Genomic DNA, 21,322 nt, shown 5'->3' with positions numbered 1-21,322 from the left:
AGGGTTGGTTTTTTTGTTTTTTGTTTTTTGTTTTTTTTTAATCAAAGGCCACTGCGGTAATAGCTCTGATGCTCTTTAAGCATCGCATTTCGCAGCTTGATGAAAGAGGGCGTAAATCTATTTTTTTAGCGTGTGCGTAGCAAGCGTCGATATTGGAACTACTGCTTTTGAATAGGCGACCATACACCTGTGTGCACCCTGACGGATGGAAATCCAGTTGGAATTCTTGCCGTGGACTTTTCAAGCACCTGGAATCATCTCGATTCACTAGCTGGTAAACCAACATAGAGCATGTTGCGGGGAGATGCCAAGAGATTTGCACATATGATTTGCCATGAGATGGAGGATTCCTGCAGAGCCACGCTATATAACTCACCACTGCTGGACATTATAAGTTAAGTGGGATTGATCAGTATATCAATAAGGATACTCCACCATATAAACTAAACTAAACCTTAAGTTTGTAAACCGCATCATCTCCATAAAGATAGAGCTCGGCATGGTTTACAGGTAATTCAATAAATGAGGGAAGGACATAATAAGAAATTAGAGGTTATGAAGAGGATAGCTAGCTTTACATTTTAAATAGACAGCTTTACGTTTTGGAGGAAAGCCAGGTTTTCAGATGCTTTCGGAATAATTGGAATGAGCCTAGGTTCCGCAGAGGGGTAGGGAGGTTATTTCAAAGCTCTGTGAATTTGAAGAAAAGGGATTTCCCTAATTTCCCTGCATACATTACGCCTTTTAACGAGAATGAGAAAAAAGGAGAGAGGAAGAGAGAGAGAGAAAAAAAAGTAGAGAGCGAGGAAGAGAGAGAAAAAAAGAGAAAAGGAGAGAGAGAGAAAAAAAAAAGAGAAAAGGAGAGAGAGAGAGAGAGAGAGAGAGAGAAAAGAGAGAGAGGAAGAGAAACTAAACCTTAAGTTTGTATACCGCATCATCTCCATAAAGATAGAGCTCGGCATGGTTTACAGGTAATTCAATAAATGAGGGAAGGACATAATAAGAAATTAGAGGTTATGAAGAGGATAGCTAGCTTTACATTTTAAATAGATAGCTTTACGTCTTGGAGAAAAGCCGAGTTTTCAGATGATTTTGGAATAATTGGAATGAGCCTAGATTCCGCAGCGGGGCAGGGAGGTTATTCCAAAGTTCAGTGAATTTGAAAAAAAGAGATTTCCCTAATTTACCTGCATACATGATGTCTTTTAATGAGAATGAGAAAGAGAGAAAAAGAGAAAAAGAGAGAAAAAAAGAGGAGAGAGAGAGAAAAAAAAAGAGAGAGAGAGCGAGAAAAGAGAGGAAGAGAGAGAAAGAGAAACTAAACTAAACTATACCTTAAGTTTGTAAACCACATCATCTCCATAAAGATAGAGCTCGGCACGGTTTACAGGTAAATTCAATAAATGAGGGAAGGACATAATAAGAAATTAGAGGTTATGAAGAGGATAGCTAGCTTTACATTTTAAATAGACAGCTTTACGTTTTGGAGAAAAGCCAGGTTTTCAGATGCTTTTGGAATAATTGGAATGAGCCCAGGTTCGGCAGCTCTGGTGATTATTTAAAGACCAATAGGTAATAATAATAATACTTTATTTTTGTATACTGCAATACCACAAGCAGTTCAGAGCGGTTTACAGAGGAAGAGACTATAGACGGACAGCGATGTTACAGAAAAAGACTTTCACATTACATTAGCAAGCCAAGAGTAGTCAAGATTTATCCGGAAGCATAATAGCACAATGGATTCACCTAAGGGACGCCTAAGTGTTATGATGGTCCCGATTTGATCTCGCTGTGGCTCCAATGCAGGAGATTGGGCATTGAACACTTATGATTTCATTAATTATATATACATATATCCATACATATATTTTGAGTGTATACTCTTAGAGTTGAAGATCTAGGATTGAAGTATCAAATTTACAGACCAGTGAACTTTTGGGACTATTTATATATACGCTGGAATAGTATCCAATATACTCCTGAAAATTCTATAGTGCAATAATCTAAGGCAGTGGTTCCCAACCCTGTCCTGGAGGAACACCAGGCCAATTGGGTTTTCAGGCTAGCCCTAATGAATATGCATGAAGCAAATTTGCATGCCTATCACTTCCATCCTGTGCAAATCTCTCTCATGCATATTCATTAGGGCTAGCCTGAAAACCCGATTGGCCTGGTGTTCCTCCAGGACAGGGTTGGGAATCACTGATCTAAGGAACACAAGACAAATGCATGCATCACTAAATGTAAGGTTTGTGAATTCATGAGCAGCACAACTGCAGATTCAGAAGCATTCCGAGTACGTTTTGACACCTGAGATTGAAATGTAAGACTCGCATCCGACAACATGACAAGGATCATGAATCTCAGATTACAGGAAACCACTTGACAAGCAAAAGGGTCACACCAAGTCACATCTGATCAAAACCACACCATTATCCTGAAGCTAAGTGGCCAAACCAGCCAATCGTTCAGCTTCGTCATAGTCACCACACGATCTGCTAAACTGGATACAGCCTAACTAAATCAACATAACATCTTCAGTACATAACACTTTTTCAAACATTTCTACCCACAGCTTTCAATATTATTTCAGGAATGATAGAGGAAATCAAATATTTTACAATATGCAAGTAGTTATTGAGAGGGTGCCAGCTTTATATTACAAATATAAATGACACCTTATGTAAATGGAACGTCTCTCTCTCTGTCTCTGTAACAAAACAGTTGTCCTACCCGATCCCAGTTTTTCCAGTTCCTCAAAATGAGTTGTATGGCAACTCCCGTCATAATAAAGAGAAGTTTATTATTATGGGAAGATATCTGACTTTTAGCCCTCATTGACGTGCCAAATAGTGTCGGTTAAATTACAACTTCTGGTGGGAATCTTTATGCCACATTTTTAAAATGGAACGTATGATTGCTCTCCGGCAGGGACTTTATAGGAAATTTAAGGAGGTTTGGGTGCCATTGGCAAGAATATGGAAGGAGTGATTATTCATTTTGCCCTTTGATCATACACGTCCAGGGTGGGGAGATACTTTTAATTTTGAGTGCAATTGTTGGATAAGTAGAAAGGGGGGGATGATATATGTATTTTGTCATAAAATAGAACTTGATAGAATTTAAGTGCTGTTAAAGTGCCAAAAGTCTGTAGAATATGTTGCACTTATTATTGGCTTTAAAATGAATAAAGATATTAAAAAAAAAACACAAAAAAACCCCGTTGTCCTAATGGGTCCATCCAGCCCTGTATCCTCTTTCCAACAATGGCTACTCCAGGTCATAAGTACTTCCATGCTACACCCACCGGCTAGAGGGTGCAAATATAAGAGACACCATCAACAACTGCTATCATATCAAGCAGCCATATGGGGTAAAGACCTAGAAAAACTCATTGCACACACAAACAATTATGAAGAATTCAGGAAACACCTAAAAACTTACCTATTCTTGAAACACCTAGGCAACGAACCGGAACATCAACCCCCCTCGTAACATCATCACATAACTAAACTTGCAAACTGTTAACCCCAAACCCTAATCACTAACTACGAACACTCTATTCAAGTCACGGAATATTTCTACTTCTGAGCAAACAGCTTGGCACTTCCGGGCCTTGCAACACACAAACTGTTGTTAACATTATTAATATTATCAGATGTAGACTGCTATACTCTTTAATTCATTGTATGTAAAGTTTCTCTTTATTGTATTGAGATGTACACTGCTAAACTCCTTAATTCATTGTACGTAAAGCTTCTCTTTATTCTATTTACATTTTCTTTTATTGTATTCACAATCTCTTTTACTGTAAACCGCCTAGAAGTCGCAAGATAGCTGGCGGTATATAAAAATAAAGTTATTATTATTATTATATTAATCCAAGGACACCCAGGGCTAAATTCGGTAAGGACATCTAAAATTTAGACGTGCTTCAGACATCCAGGAAGAACATGTTGAGTATGATTCTATAATGCATAGCCACACTATAGAGAATTGCACTCAGCGAGTCTAGACGCATCTAAATAGACGTCCTTTACAGACTCGCCTCTTAGGCATCACTTAAGACATCTCCACAAAGTCCATAACGTGATCGAGATCTTGAAGTGTATTCGATTAGCAACAGGTAGCCAATGTTATCATTAAGATGTCAGAAAGACCTTTTGAAGTAAACTTCAAAACATTCTTAAGATCTTCATTCATCCCCTATGGCTTTGTAAGTAGTCAATTAGATAGTTATTCACTCATAGTAAGTTGTATAGAAAAGATAATAACTTAGCTTTTTTTCATTTATTTCATTTATTTCTTTTTTTTCTTTTTTTCTATTAATTGTGTTGCACTGCTTTCTCTAGCGGTCAGCATATATCGCACCCCTGCCGACGCGTTTCGCCTATCTTTGTCAAGGCATGGGGTCTGAATCATTAAATGCTCCTATCTATAGTGTTCAGCGGCTTCTAAGAAAAAAAGAAAAAAAAGAAATAAATGAAAAAAAGCTGTTATTATCTTTTCTATACAACTTACTATGAGTGAATAACTATCTAATTGACTACTTACAAAGCCATAGGGGATGAATGAAGATCTTAAGAATGTTTTGAAGTTTACTTCAAAAGGTCTTTCTGACACCCCATAAAATAGTATATTTCTCATCACTGAAAATATTGTATTTTGGTTGATCTGTCTTGAGTTCACTTTAAGAATTGTTAGAAAGAATCATTAAGATGTATCATATTTGACCATTAACCTCAATTATTAGTAACCAGGGGTCTGTTTTACGAAGCCGCGCTAGCGGCTGCGCTGCGGTAACGGCCCCGAAGCCCATAGAGATTTAAAGGGCTTCGGGGCTGTTGTTGCGTCAAACAGAATAATAATAATAATAATAACAGCTTATATACCGCAATACCGTGAAGTTCTATGCGGTTTACATAAATTAAGCAAAGAGGGGAGGAAGAAAGAGGGTTAATAGGACAGGAAATCCATTTTTGAGGAGAGAGTGATCAATAGAACAAGTTAATCGCTATAGAGGGGAGAGAGAAGAGAGGATCAGTTGTCTAGATACTTTAGGAACAGGTGTGTTTTCAGACGTTTCCTAAATTCCTCATAAGTAGTGGGCGAACAATTGTTCTAGGTCTTTACCCCATGATGCTGCTTGGTGCGAGAGAAGATGTTCATGGTGTTTTTTCAGTTTACCACCTCTCACTGGGGGGGAAACGAAGTTGGAATGTGAGCTTCTCTTGTGTCTGTTGGCTGAGAAGACGAAAAGGTCAGTTATATATTTAGGGGCAAGTCCGTGTAGTGCTTTGAAGCAGAAGCAGGCAAATTGAAACTTTACACGCGCCTCCATTGACCACGTGGTCAAACTTCCTCAGCCCAAAGATCAGCTTGACCGCTGCATTTTGCATCAATTGTAAACGCTGCATGTTCTTTGGGGAAATTGCTAAATAGGCGATGTTACAGTAGTCAAGTAGACTCAGTACGAGGGATTGGACTAGGATTCTGAATGCCGCTGTATCGAAATAAGCTTTAATGGATCTGAGTTTCCAGAAGGTAGGCCTCTTTGCATAAATTGGTAAAATAGCATGTTTCAATGGTAGCCCACACTGATAACTCCCCCCCCCCTCCCCCAGCGCTTATACAGGGAGGCTATGTTATCAGTGCCAGAATTTTGTGCATAAGGTAGCCATAGGGGCCAGATTCTCATTACTATAACAGGAAGAAGAATATTTAAGCGACGGTTTCCAAAATCATACTGGAAATTAATTAATAACAGCAGTCATTTACAGCAATTTAAATAAGCTGCAATAATCATCCTTTAAGAACTCATAAATAAAGCAATCTTGGTCTGAAAAGATGTTGCTTTAAAAGCTGTAGTGTTGCCACAAAGAATGAGCATCCAACCATTTACTAGACTCAAATGTAATGGATTCTAAATTACTCTTTTAATGGGTAATTAATATTTTTAATGCATTTTGCTATTGTGATTACTTTTATGCAAATTTATAATGATAATGGTCCATAATACCATTAAGTCAATCTATCATAATTTAACTTTGCAAATACCCTTGGACATACATCACCAGTCGCTTGCAATTTGGGGTAACATTGTTTCATTACAGTCACATGGCCTATATAGCGCATGGTGAAAGGCACAAAGACTGGTGACAATAAAGGACACACTTCTGTACTCGAAGCTGTATGATGGCAATTGTGCATCGGCAAAGAGCAATTAGCACACTTTGGGATTCTCTAACACAGTGGTTCCCAACCCTGTCCTGGAGGACCACCAGGCCAGTCAGGTTTGGAGGATAGCCCTAATGAATATGCACGAGAGAGATTAGCATATAATGGCGGTGACAGGCATGCAGATCTTCTCCATGCATAGTCATTAGGACTATCCTGAAAACCCGACTGGCCTGGTGGTCCTCCAGGACAGGGTTGGGAACCACTGCTCTAGACACACATTAACCCCCAGATTTTGCAAAATTGTTCAAATTTGGATGCTCAAATTTGCACATGATCTCGGGGTACACATGCAACCTAATTAACAAGCCAATTAACATCAGTAATAGAGGAGAGTGTAGCGCAGTGGTTAAAGCTACAGCCACAGCTCCTTGTGACCCTGGGCAGGTCACTTAATCCCTCTATTGCCCCAGGTACATTAGATCAGTGGTTCCCAACCCTGTCATGGAGGACCACCAGGCCAATCGGGCTTTCAGGCTAGCCCTAATGAATATGCATGAAAGAGATTTGCATATAATGGAAGTGACAGGCATGCAAATCTGCTCCATGCATATTCATTAGGGCTATCCTGAAAACCCGATTGGCCTGGTGGTCCTCCAGGACAGGGTTGGGAACCACTGCATTAGATAGATTGAGAGCCCACCCGGACAGACAAGGAAAAATGCTCGAGTGCCTGAATAAATTCATGTCAACCGTTCTGAGCTCCCTTAAGATAATGGTATAGAAAATTGAATGAATGAATAAATAAACAAATTAGGTGCTATCGATTACTGATGTTAGTTGGTACAACTAGGGGTTAAGAGGGGAATTTATCAAAGGGCGCTAAGGCCTGGATTCTCTAAACAGTACCAATATCAACAGCCGCCAATCGCATCAAACACGTGATGGTGCTGTTTAGAGATCTGTACCTCCGGGATAGGCACCAGAAATGGAGACCACGGTTTTCAAGGCCCACTTTTCCAGTGCCTATCGTTGCCATTGATCAGGCCTACATAGGCACTTTATAGTACTTAACACCACTTCCAGCATTAGCCATGCCTATAATGGCATAGATGCCCGTAGGCACCTCCAGAGGCGTGATTGCAGCACCTTTTTGTGTAGACGCTTGTAGGTGCTTTAAATTTTAAACTGGCGCTTCCCAATTAACTTAGGCCCGAGTATTAAGTTTAGGCACTGTTTATACAATTTTGGCCTAAGTGTGCTAGCATGCATTAACTGCTAAAGATGCCCATAGAAATATAACGGGTGTCTTTAGCGGCTCGCACACCCTAACATGCTTAGCGACTTTTGATGAATTCCTCCTCTAAGGGCGTTATCTGGCTGTGCACTCTTTTATTACGCTGGGTGCCCAATTCCCATAGCACACAATCCAAAAAGGGAAAGTGATCATAGGAAAGGCATGGGTGGGTCAAGGTGTTAACAAAAGACGTGCTAAGTGTTACAGAAACCCAGAGATCTGCAGTCGCTTTGTGTGCCAAGATTTATACCGGGTTCCAGTTGGTGTAAACCCTCACACCCAAAGTAGGGCACAGGAATCCTCGTTAGGTGTTATTCTATAAAGGGTGCTCATCACAGAGTGCCCTGTATAGTAGGGTTACCCGATTTTACTATTGTAAAATCAGGACCCATAACCCCGCCCCCCCAGATCCGCCCAGTTTCACCCAGCCTTACCTCCAAGCCCCGCCCCCTCAACCTATTCTCGTGCTCAAAGCCGAGTCGGGAGGGAATCTGCTCAAGTGTGACACGATGACATCACACGCATGCGCACACGTGCGCGATATCACTGCATGCCGTCTTGGCGGGGGCACTGGCGCCTCTCTGCTTCCCCCCTATGCCACACTTGCGCCCTCCTTTCCCGGCTCCGCACCTCTTTAAATATTCACCAGCGAGAGCAACTTTTCTCGCCTGCTGCTCGTGCCGGCCTGGCTCCCTCTGAAATCGCCTCTGCGTCATGGGACATCAGAGGGAAAGCCAATGCAAGCGGCGAGCCAGAGAAGCTGCTTGTGCTGGAGAAGATTTAAAGAGGTACAAGGGTGGGAAGGGAGAGTCCAAATGTGGCATGGGGTGTGTGAAAGGAGTGGGGGGGGGGGATGGAGAGGAGAGAATGGACACATGGAGACATAAATGCAAGAATTCAATAAAAACTGTGCCTAAATGCTGGCCATACCCTTCCCTTGGCCAGGCCCCCTTTGGAGTTAGTTGCACGGTAGAGAAATTAGGTGCACTGTTTATAGAATAGGAGCCTAGAACAATTCCACATGTAACTACTAATTAATGCAAATTAACACTTAAATGATAGTTATTGCCAATTAAGTGACAATTGAACCAATTATGTTATGCACATAAAAGTTCCTGTTTTACAAGGTTAAATCAAAAAGTAAAGGCAAAATGCTTTTAACGGCTTTAATAGAAGTAACTGTGAGCAATTGAACATTTCACCTTTCCACATAGTCCCCATGCAAAACAACGCATTTGCTGTATCATTCAACTAGCTTCTGAATTCCTGTAGAGAAGTTTTTCGGCTGCTCCCGGGCTGCACCCGTGTCTCGTCGCCGGTGACAATTCTCTCCAGAATACTCGGATCTTCTTCGGACCGTCTCAGGAACTGGGTCGCAACCTCCACACGCCGTTGCTTGTGCAGATCAGTAAGCTGTTTGGGAACCCCTCACACGCAGACTTTTCTACGTCCCATGGGTGACGGGACAAAAGCGCGCAAGGCTTCGGCGCACTGACATTGCAGCGTAGACAATTCGGCGCAAGACCCCAGCACGCCGCCTAAAAAGTTACTTTTAAAGAGCTCTGACGGAGGGTGGGCGGAGGGTGGGGGGCAACCCCCCCACACTTTACTTCATATTCTTCGCACTGCTTTTGGGGAGGGGGGATGCAACCCCCTACATTATAGAGAAAATTTAACTTTTTCCGAAAAAAATCAGGAAAAAGTTAAGTTTACTCTATAATGGAAGGTTCCAACCCCTCCCCCCAACGGCAGCGTGAAGAGTATGAAGTAAACTGGGGGGGTTCCCCCCACACCCCCCATCAGAGCTCTTTAAAAGTAACTTTTTAGGCGGCACGCTGGGGTCTTGCGCCAAATTGTCTGCGCGCCAAAGTCCCGCGCGCGAATGACTATGAACCGTTCCATGTCATCGTACATTATAGCAAATGTAGATCCATTGCTGATATCCAAATTTGCAGCCATTTGAGACAGCGTTATCTGTCGGCCTTCTCTAATCAAGGCATCCACCTTGCCAATTTGCTCTTGTATGCGTGATGTCGATGGGCGACCAGAAGGACCTTCATCGATTACACCTGTTCTTCCAGCTTACCTTTTTACCCTTTCATTGATTCATGGAGTCAATATCCGATGGTGAGTTTCCACAGTTTTCACTCGCTCTGCCCAAAGAAAGTGCACCACTGCACGTGGTTCTACGATGGTGCAATCTTGCAATGCAGCGTCCATGTTTCTGACCTTGTGGCACCCTCGTGTAATCACATTCCCAGTTGTGCACCTATCTTTGGGCATCATTTATAGAATAGGAGGAAAATGGGTCAGCCACCGGGACACTCCCCGAAAAGCACACATTCAGCTACAGAGAGACTCCTTGAAATGCAGGTGGACTGGAAGCCTTTATGTTCTGCTGCTATAAGAGTTGTTTAAAACAGCAGATGAACTGGACACATACCTATCCCTGCGGTGGTATCTGTTCCGGTGCCCTCTGGATTGATGGATCATTTTGTGACCACCAGCACTGTTGAAGTAATCGGGGCCAGAGCCACGCTGCCGGGGGAGTTCAGGAGGAGATTTGACTCTTCCACTTTACGAAGAGACAATTTTGAGATTGGAAGAGCAACATGTCACATACATTCAGCACTCGAGGCTAGAGAAATCCAAAGTACCAGTTTTATTTATTTTATTTTAATGTATCTTTAATCTATCTTCATTGTAAACCGCTTTGAACCTCATGGTGTAGCGGTATATAAGAAATAAAATCAAATCAAAATCAAATCAAATAACAGGCTGTGGAATAACCTGCCATGGCATGTTCGTTTCAGTACTTCTTACAAGAGTTTAAAAAAAAAACCCATTGAAGACTTACCTTTTTTATTAATGTTTTTTCACTGCAATGATAATCAGGCTATGTTGTTATGGGAAAGGTTTTTAACTGTCTTTGAAGAATTGGTGCATTTGTCTGTGGAAAGACAGCGGTTAGTGCTACAACCTCAGCACCCTGAGGTTGTGGGTTCAAATCCACACTGCTCCTTGTGACCCTGGGCAAGTCACTTAATCCCCCCCATGGCCCCAGGTACATTAACTAGATTGTGAGCCCGCCGGGACAGACAGTGAAAAATGCTCGAGTTCCTGAATAAACTCATGTAAACCGTTCTGAGCTCTCCCGGGAGAACGGTATAGAAAACTGAATAAATAAATTTGGGTGAATCGGATTCTACGCGAAGGTGAGCTTCCTCTTGTCTAGATAGGAGCAACAAGTCCCCTCTGCATTTTGAAATTAGGCCTGAATTTCCTAAATCTGGGCACATCCTTATAGCACCCACACTTTTATTCATGGAATCCTGTTTATCTTTCCGTACCCCCTGCTATCTGCAGCTTATTAAGATCTCATCTGTCTTTATATATATTTTTTTTTTTTTTTTTTTGGGGGGGGGTTAACTTCTTTTTTTTTTTTTTTTTTTTTTTTAATTTTTTAATTTTTTCTCTGCTTGGCTGAGGAAAGCCAATTTTATGTTTAAATCTATTTTATTAAGCAACAGTAAGTACTAGAAAACTCTCTCTTTCCTTCCTTGCTGTCTTGCTCATGCACATATATTCACATCAAACTAATTAGCTCTTGCCAGCATGGATTTCTTGCTCTCTTAATGGCGTCATGCTTAGGAAAGTGGGGCAAAAGCACAGCACGGGGGAGAATGAGTTTCCCAAGTTTCCAAGTTTCCAAGTTTATTAGTTTTTAATATCCCGACCATAAAGCAAATGTCTGGCCAGTTAACAATGTTTGTAAAAGCTAAAAAATTTATAAAATGAAGTGAACGTAAATGACATAGACTAGACAAACTGGAAAGTGAGGAAAGTATGGGAAGGAGGGGAGAAGTTACATAATTTAGTAAGAAAAGAGAAGATGGGGAGGGGATAGAACATGAAGGATAGGGTAGCTTTGTTGAGGCAAATACTTACTCGCGGTAAGAAGCAGAAAAAAGAGAGAGAAGGAAAAAAAAAAAAAGGAGATTAGAGGAAGATTTGGGAGAAGCAAAAGAGTGATTTAGATTTATTCGAAGGCATCTTGAAATAAAAAAAGTCTTTAAGCTAGTCTTAAATTTGATTACATTTTGTTCATCGCATAAAAATTGTGGAAGAGAGTTCCACAAAGTAGGTGCAGTTACTGCAAAATTAGTTTTTCGGGTGTAGTAGAATTCTTTTAGAGAGGGGATAAAAAGGAGTTTTTGGTCAGTGGATCTTAACGTACGAGGAGAACATTGTGGAATTATTAGTTTATCAAGGAATAGTGGTTGATGGAAAAGTTTAATTTTAAAGGAAAGTAAGATGATTTTATAAGTGATGCGATGGGTGATGGGGAGCCAATGGGCCTCTTTAAGAAGAGGAGTAACATGATCAAATTTACCTTTTTTGTATATTAGTTTTATAGCAGAGTTTTGTATTAATTACAGTCGTTGTAGTTCCCCACGGTTTCCCACTGATTGCTTTTTACATTGAAACTTGGGGTATTTCTAGCTCTCCCCCCCCCCCCACACACACACACACATTCTATAGGGTCAGCCCACTCCTTACAAATGTTATGACAGCGAATTTATATAATCTTGCAGTTAGATATCAATTGTGTGTCTCAGCTCATCCAGTGGTTCAGAGCAATACTGCAAAAACCTCAGTGTGCCTCCTACCTGTTCAAATCAGGGAGTACCAAATAGTTCTTCACGCCTGAGTGTATTAGATGGGCAGAAATTACTAGACCTGAAAATTAGTTGCATGAATTTGGATTAGCTGTTTGGGATCTTAATTAATTAGCTGAAAAGAACTCGTTGAGACTAGGCCAAGTGTAAGGCCATGAACATTCAGGCCAGTATTCTCAAAACACCGCGTTAAAAAGCGACGGTCTGCTAACGCAGCCGTTTTGATAGCGAATTTTAAAAAGCAAGACATTCTCAACAAATTGCGCTTACAAATGAGGTCAGCTGTCAGCAGCGAAGATTCACTATATCTGCATGTGCCCATCGCTGTTGATGGGCACATGCGTAGAAAAAATGCAAAAAGAACCCCCCCCCCCCAAAAAAAAACAACAGCTACACAATCCCCCCCGCCCCCCCCCCCCCCCCCCCCCCCCCCCCCCCCCCCGGAAGTGGAAGAGATGCCCATTCTCTCCCATTGCCAACCAACAGCCCTTCCCCCCCCCAGAAATGGCAGCGACTCCCCTCCCCACAGCAGGTTAGATGCTAATTCTCTCCTGTTGCTAACCAACAACCGCCCCTTTGCAGCAGGAGAGATGCTGATTCTCTCCCACTTCCAAGCGCAACCCCCCCGGGAGAGATGCCCACTTTCTCCTACTGCTAAGAAACCACTGCCACCGCTCAGCCACACCTACCCCCTGCAGCAGGAAATGCCCACTCTCCACCTCTGCCAAGTGACCCCCCCCCCTGCAGCGGGAGAGATGCTCACTTTCTCTAGATGTCATACAACACCCTCCTGTCTCCGACGCTACCCACTTTACCTCCGTGTAGATCTGTGACCTGAGGGATACAGATTCCCTCCACCCAGCTGGCCCGTGTTATCCAAAATGGACCTTCTCCTCCCCGGTGCATCTTGGGATGCACTGGGGAGGGGCCTAAAGCTCTGATTGGCCCAAGTTGTTTAAGGTCTCTCCCATGGACGAGGCCTTATACAACCTGGGCCAATCAGAGCCTCAGGCCCCTCCCTGGATGCACTGGGAAGGGGCCTAAGGCTCTGAATGGCCCAGATGCCCCATACATGGGGCCTTAGGCGTCCGGGCCAGTCAGAGCCTTAGGCCCCTTCCCGGTGCATCTGGGGTAGGGCCTGAGGCTCTGATTGGTCCAGGTTGTATAAGGCCCCTCCCCAAAATGCACCGGGGAGGGGAAGGCCCATTTTGGAAGACACGGGCCAGCTGGGTGGAGGGAATCCGCATCCCTCAGGTCATGCATCTACATGGAGGTAAGGGGGGATATCGCAGGTGGGTGGGTGGATGTTGTATGGCATCGGGTGAGAATCGGAATCTCTCCCACTGCAAAGGGGGGTCGCCACTGCTGCAGGGGGGGTTGTTTGTGACAGGAGAGTGGTAGGTGTGGGTCGGGGTAGGGGTGTTGTGATGCAAGGGGAGAGAATGAGCATCTCTCCCACTGTATCACAACATGGCTTTTTAGCAGTCTCTGACACTGCTATGCCGGGGTTTAACACAGTGCAGTCACTGTACCTGCACCCTGGACTAGTCATTTATTTTTGTAGCTAAAAAATGAGGACGCTTTTAAAAAATGACGACGCTTTTAAAAAATGGCTCGGCAATTTTTAAGAATGCTCCTGAGGGCTCATTTCAATGTTGAAGAGCCCATTTGCATGTCATTATTGGAGACTGCTAGAAACCTCGCCAAAGACAGCGAAAATCCGTTTTGATAGTCTGCCGCTAAAATGCGTGCAGGCTAAACCATTAACATTTCATCAAGGATTAAGACAAAGCAAAGAAATCACCCCCCCCTCCCCACCCTCTGCTTGATTCTAACATTTTTACTTCTTTTAATGTGCAGGGAAAGTAGCCCCCCCTCCCTTTTTACAAAACCGTAGCACGCTTTTTAGCGCCATCCGCAGTGGTTACAGCTCCGATGCTCATAGGAACTCTATGAGCATCGCAGCTGTTGCCGCCATGGCCGGCGCTAAAAACCTTGCTATGGTTTTGTTAAAGTGGGGGAGGGGAGGGCTGGTGGATGCCTGGAATGCGCTCCCGAGAGACGGCGTTAAAGTTTTGAGAATCTGGGCCTCAGTATCTAAAAGGAAAAGATGAGAATTAGAATTACAAGAGGGGAAAACTTTTGAAAGATTTTTTTTTTTTCCATTTGTTCTCCCAATTTGAGATTACTTTCAACATACCCTATAGTCTAGATAATGAATAGACAAATGCAAAGAACTGTTTGACACAGCGATGACTCATGACAACTTGAGGGATATTCCCTGCTCTGTGAATGCACTCAAGTTTCACTTTGCCAAACTGTTTGCTTGCAAGCGCCAAGGTAAGCTTACAAAATTATTTGAAAAAAAAGGAAACAGAGGTACTTTTAGCAAGATCTGAAAATGTAATGTGAGCGTCTCTCATATCTTATACTCTCATCATATACCCATCGGCATACTGAACCTTGAAACTGAGTTCAGTAATGAGCGTCATATATCAGTGACCTGAAACAAATGTTTCTAATAACATACTAAACTCAAGCTCCTCCATTTCTAGCATTCACAATTCAAATGAAAGAGCGTTCCATTCTATGATACCAAACCACCAAGTAGGTCATGCTAACAAGGAAAAGACAAACACACTTTCTCATGTAAGATTTTTAATTTCCCTGAAAGAGACTTGGGGGTGATGGTAGACAAAACATTGAAGGCATCGGCGCAGTGCGCGACGGCCTCCAGGAAAGCAAACAAAATGTTGGGTATCATTAAGAAGGGTATCACGGCCAGGACGAAAGAAGTCATCATGCCACTGTATCGTGCAATGGTGCACCCGCATCTGGAGTACTGTGTCCAGTACTGGTCGCCGTACCTCAAGAAGGACATGGCAGTACTTGAGGGAGTCCAGAGAAGAGCGACTAAACTTATAAAGGGTATAGAAAACTTCTCATATGCTGACAGGTTGAAAAAGCTGGGGCTATTCTCCCTGGAAAAGCGGAGACTTAAAAGAAACATGATAGAAACCTTCAAAATCCTGAAGGGCATTGAAAAGGTAGACAGGGACAGATTCTTCACACTGTGGGGAACCACAAGTACAAGGGGGCACTCGGAGAAATTAAAAGGGGACAGGTTTAGAACAAACGCTAGGAAGTTCTTTTTTACCCAGAGGGTGGTGGACACATGGAACATGGAGGCCATGATAAGCCAAAGGACACTACAGGGCTTCAAAGAAGGTTTGGATAGGTTCCTAGAGGATAAGGGGATTGAGGAGTACAGATAGGAGTTGAGGTAGGTTATAGGAATAGTTAGGGACAACTGCACAGGTGATGGGCCTTATGGGTCGCCGCGGGAGCGGACCGCTGGGCGCGATGGACCTCTGGTCTGACCCAGCGGAGGCAACTTCTTAATAGTTCTTGTGTTCGCATGAATCCATCCCATATTAGCAGTGGGAATAGAAAGCAACAACGGCTGCCTGTTTACTTGTTTCTTCCCACCCATGTGGGATATATATAATATTTGTAAATTGATACATCACATGTACTAATGGAAAAGGCTGTTCAGCTTTATGGAACAGAAGATGGTGAGTCACTGGATACTGAGTGCTGAATCACTGCAGGAGCTCAAGCCATGCTAGTAGAAAAATACTAGATAAAGGGAATAACACCATAAAGAGTTGTTTCATTTTACAAGGGGCCACGGAACAGATCGGAGAAGGTTATCATGCCGCTGTACCAGGCCATGGTGCGCCCTCACCTGGAATGCTGCATCCAGTCCTGGTCGCCGTACATGAAGGAGGACACGGTACTTCTCGAAAGGGTCCAGAGAAGAGCGACTAAGATGGTTGAGAGGTTGGAGGAGTTGCCGTACAGTGAGAGATTGGAGAAACTGGGCCTCCTCTTCTCCCTCGAACAGAGGAGATTGAGAGGAGACATATTCGAAACATTCAAAAATAATGAAGGGAATAGACTTAGCAGATAAGGACAGATTGTTCACCCTCTCCTAGATAAGGAGAACGAGAGGGCACTCTCTAAGTTAAAAGAGGATAGATTCTGTACGAACGTAAGGAAGTTCTTCTTTACCCAGAGAGTGGTAGAAAACTGGAACGCTCTGCCGGAGGCTGTTATAGGGGAAAACACCCTCCAGGGATTCAAGATAAATGTAGACAAGTTCCTGCTAAACTGGAACGTACGCAGGTGAGGCTGGACTCATTTAGAGCACTGGTCTTTGACCTGAGGGCTGCCGCTTGAGCGGACTGCTGGGCACGATGGACCACTGGTCTGACCCAGCAGCGGCAATTCTTATGTTCTTATGAGGGCTATACACTTAGGTCCAGATCCTTATAGGATGCCCAGTCTCAGCAGCCGCCTAAGCGGTGTTTGAGAATCTCACACAGGTGTCCTATATATATATGTAGAATTGCATCTGTCCTGATGGACAGACACCGAAACCCTTATAACCATCCCAATTTTTCTAACTGGCGTCCATGTCACATGGTTAGAGAATCGCATTGCCGCTGAGCTGATCGCCGCAAGGGAACCCGTCCTCCTCTGAAGTTGGCCAGCAGCAGAGATGCCCACTCCCTACTGCCACCACCACCACACTGTCCGCGGCAGGAGGGATGGCCATTTTGCTGGCTTACATTTTAGGCACCTATCACAGCCCTAGAGAGATGCCTAGGGCCACCTAAGCTCACCTAAGACCACTTCCAGGTGAAACCACGCCCAGGCCTAGCCTTGCCCTACATGCCTCCCTAAGCTCGCAAAAGTGCCTAAAATGTAGGCAGCCTGCCTCAGGGTATTTTTTAAAAAAATGTGCATCCCGATTGGCTGGTTAGACAGTGGTAGGATGCCTACCGCCGCCTACAATTGGCGCACCATTTATAGAATTTGCCCCGTACTCCAGAGATTTTCTACTTTTTTTGTTCCTTACTTTCCTGACAGAACAAAAAAAAGTGGAAAATAATTAGACTAAGGGCCTGATTCTGTAAAGGACGCCCAGCCTCGATAGCCGCCTAAGAAGCTTTTGAGAATTGCACAGGGGCATCCTATACAGAATTACGTCTGTTGTAATGGATAGATGCCTAACCCCGCTTAATCACCCTGATTCTCTAACTGGCGGCATCACAGGCACTGTTTAGAGCAGGGGTATCAAATGTTGGTTCTCGAGGGCCGCAATCCAGTTGGGTTTTCAGGATTTCCACAAAGAATATGCATAAGATCTATTTGCATGCACTGCTTTCATTGCATGCTAATAGATCTCATGCACATTCACTGAGGAAATCCTGAAAACCCGACTGGATTGCGGCTCTCGAGGACCAACATTTGACACCCCTGGTTTAGAGAATTGCGTTGCCGCTGAGCTGATCATGGCAGGAGCAGCAGCAGCAGGGAACCCCCCGAACCCCTCAGCCCGCAAGTTGGCCAGCAAGAGAGATTCCTACACCCTCCTGCTGGAACACCTAACCCCCCCCCCCCCCCCCGGCTGAACTTGGCAGGAGCAGAGCCCAATTCATCCTGCCACCATCCCCTGAAGCATCCCTCAACAGGAGTGCCCAATTCCTGCTGCTGCCCCCCCCCCCCCGTGTATCCCTCAGGAGAAGGTTCAATTCCTCCTGCCATCACCTCCCCAATGCATCCTCTGATCACCTGGCCACCTCACCCCCCTTTTAGGGCCACACCCTCACCCACCTGGAGACCCCCCCGGCATCCCCCAAACAGGAAGACCACCCCCCACACCATTTAAAATGAAGGTCCCATTGGGGGGCCTTAGGCACCAGGGCCAACTGGAGACTTAGGCCTCTTTCCCAGTGCATCCTGGGATGCACTGGGAGTAGCCTAAGACTCCAATTGGCCAGATACTTAAGGCCACTGTCATGAGTATGGCTTTAGGTATCTGGCCAATTGGAGTCAGGCCACTCCTAGTGCATCCCAGAATGCACCGGGAAGGAGGCCTAAGAGTCTGATTGGCCCAGGTGCCTAAAGACCCTCCACGGTGCATCCCAGGATGCACCGAGAAGGGGAAGGCCCACCATTCTGAAGAGGTGGACCTGCTGGCCAGAGGGAGTCCCTCTGGCCAGCCTTGCTGATAAAGATATGGGGGGGGGGTCCAGGTGGGCTTTGGGGGGTAGAAGTCAGGATTTGGGGGATTGGGGTTCCAGAGGGTCATGTGTTTGGGGGCGTTTCATCAGGAGGGAGTGGGTATCTCTCCTGCCGGAGATTGTTTTGAGGATGGCAGCAGGAGGGATTGGGCATCCCTTCCGCCGGGGTTTGTTTTGGGGGTTCCGGCAGGAGGGAGTGGGTATCCCTCCTAATGCAGACAGAGTGGGGTTTCAGGGGTGGTGGCAGTAGGGAGTGGGCATCCCACATGCCGGCCAACTTGTGGAGGGCTTTGGGGGTTCCCAGCCATGGCCGCCAGTTGATCGCAGCAGGGATATTTCCTTGCTTGTGATCAGTTTAGGGGCCACATCTATTTTCTGGCCTACATTTCAGGGGCCTATTGTGGCCCTAGGGCGATGCCTAGCGCTGCTTAAGCTTGCCTATTGCAAATTCCGAGTCTTGGTTTGTTTGTTTTTTTAAAGTAATGTGCATTTTGATTGGCTGATTAGACAGCAGTAGGATACCTACTGCTGCCTACAATCGGGATGCCATTTATAGAATTTGCCCCTAAGTGTACAACTTTGGTTGGGCTGAGAACTTTTCAGTGGTCCTCATAGACTGTCAGAAGACATGCGGTTGAAAATAACCTTAACTAATACAAAACTCTCCCATTGTGAGTTGTCAGATACAGCAATACTCTCTTTATAAACAGTGAGCAACCAGTGTACAGTGTTTTAGAAAGCGCACACTATCAAAAAAACTTGCGAGGAGCAAAAAGCCTCCGATCCCTCCCTTTCCCCTACAGAGATCGGGCGAAAGGTTGATAGGGTAGCGAACCTCATTGGCATAAAAAAAAAAAACTCCTCTACTAGTAAACACAGCTCTGGGCACTGCAAACAAATACAACAAAGTCAAAATCAAAATGCACATCTTATCCAGGGATCAGTCGATGAGGTTCGCTACCCTATCAACCTTTCACCTAATCTCTATAGGGCAGGGTAGGGAACTCCAGTCCTCGAGAGCCGTATTCCAGTCGGGTTTTCAGGATTTCCCCAATTAATATGCATTGAAAGCAGTGCATGCACATATATCTCATGCATATTCATTGGGGAAATCCTGAAAACCCGACTGGAATACGGCTCTCAAGGACCGGAGTTTCCTACCCCTGCTGTAAGGGAAAGGGAGGGATCTGAGGCTTTTTTCTCCTCGCTAGTTTTTTGATATATAGTACTCCCCCGATATTCGTGGGGGTTCCGTGAATATGGTTTTCAGCGGGGGAGATAGGAGAGGGCAGCCAGAGTGGCAGGAGAGAGCAGCCGGAGTGCCGGCGAGTGAAGGAATACCGCAAATCACTGGGAGCGCGAATCACCGACCGCGAATGACTGGGGGAGTACTGTACACCAGCTGCTCACTGTTTATAAAGAGAGTGCAAACTTAAATCGCTTTGTTTAGTATTGCTAGTATCTGACAATTCACAATGGAGGAGTTTTGTATTAGTTGTATCATTTTGTTTCACTACAATTGTGTTTATTTTGCTACAGAAAATAGTCTTGTCATTTACACATTTAAGGAATAAGTTTGTTAATGATTTCGGCCCAGTTTGTGACTCAATTGCTGTCGGCCGATTCTCTGGCTGATTTTTAAACAGCAATTGATTCACTATCGAGTTTGCGCGTGCAAATGATTTGTACGGAAATGCAAATCATTTGCATGCAAACTCCCCGACTCAATCGCTCAGAAGCCCTGAGAGCCTCCTGTCACTGCTGTCAGGGCTTCTGTCAGGAGGCTATTTTTTTTTCTTTTCTTTTTTTAATGGCACAGATATTTTGTGTGTATTACATATGCAAAATATCTACCCAATAAAAAACAAAAGCCTCCCAACAGTGCCTCCACCCTCCCTCCAACCCCCAAAAATGGCAGGACAGATGCCCACCCCCTCTTGACACCATACGTCCTCCGCTGCTCCCACTTCCTCCTGCCATTGGCCCACTCCTCGCAAAACTTCCACCTGCCTGCCAGCCGAACTTATAGAAGGAGGAATACCAACTCCCTCTTGCCATCAGGTTGGGTCATTCCCCCCTCCCGCCGCTGCAATAATCCCCCGCTCCCCGTACCCGCTGCATCAGGGTGGGGCCAAAGGCCCTTATTGGCTCAGGCACCTCGGGCTCCTCCCTTGGGAGAGACCTGAGGTGTCTGAGCCAATCAGGGACTTCCTTATGTGGGAGTCTAAGAAAATCCCTGATTGGGTAGAAATGTCTGTGCATCTTAAGGAGTGAATATTACAATTTTTTACCTTCCCCCCCCTCCCCCCTCAGTACATTTTTAAATCCTGGTGGTCCAGCAGTGTATCAGCAAGAGCGAGCTTTCCGTGCTCCTGCCCCTCCCTCACTGGATAGCTATCTCGCGAGACTTGCAAGAACTGACGGCAGCCATTCAGGGAGTGGCGTGGGCCCAGGCTGGAGCATGAAAAGCTCGCCCCTGCCTTGTGTGCCGCTGCCACGAGATAGCCGTCCAGCGAGGGAGTAGAAGGAGCACGGATAGCTCGCTCCTCCTGATACACCACTGGCCACCAGGATTTAAAAAGCTACGGCGAGGGGGGGGGGGGGAGAGTAAAAAATTGATAGTCGGCTGGGACGAATCCCTCCTATCTCAGCCTACCATTAGACCACCGGAGGGGGGGGGGGAGGGACAGGGTACAGGGCAGAGCGATGGTACAGGGTAGATTTGATACCTGTGGTGTGAAGGAAAGATTGGAGTCAAATTTTATTCCTAAATAATAGAAACGATTAACTGAGGTGATTAATTTAATTTAATTTATTCAATTTTCTATACCGTTCTCCCGGGAGAGCTCAGAACGGTTTACATGAGTTTATTCGTGTACTCAAGGATTTTTCCCTGTCTGTCCCGGGCGGGCTCACAATCTATTTAATGTGCCTGGGGCCATGGGGGGATTAAATGACTTGCCCAGAATCACAAGGTGCAGCGTGGGTTTGAACCCACAACCCCAGGGTGTTGAGGCTGTAGCTTTAACCACTGTGCCACACTCTTCCCCAAAAAGATCAACGGAAGAATTAGA

General features: G+C 44.8%; 1 protein-coding gene across 5 annotated transcripts in view; it reads right to left on the bottom strand.

The window, feature by feature from the left end:
- CACNA2D3 (calcium voltage-gated channel auxiliary subunit alpha2delta 3) overlaps positions 1-21,322 on the bottom strand; it is a 797,511-nt gene that overhangs the window by 463,272 nt on the left and 312,917 nt on the right. The window lies entirely within an intron of this gene.

Source organism: Geotrypetes seraphini, chromosome 17 (genome assembly GCF_902459505.1).
Source record: "Geotrypetes seraphini chromosome 17, aGeoSer1.1, whole genome shotgun sequence".
NCBI classification, from domain to species: domain Eukaryota; kingdom Metazoa; phylum Chordata; class Amphibia; order Gymnophiona; family Dermophiidae; genus Geotrypetes; species Geotrypetes seraphini.
The sequence above is the reverse complement of the archived record's forward strand: the minus strand, read 5'-3'. Positions and strand labels throughout refer to the sequence as shown.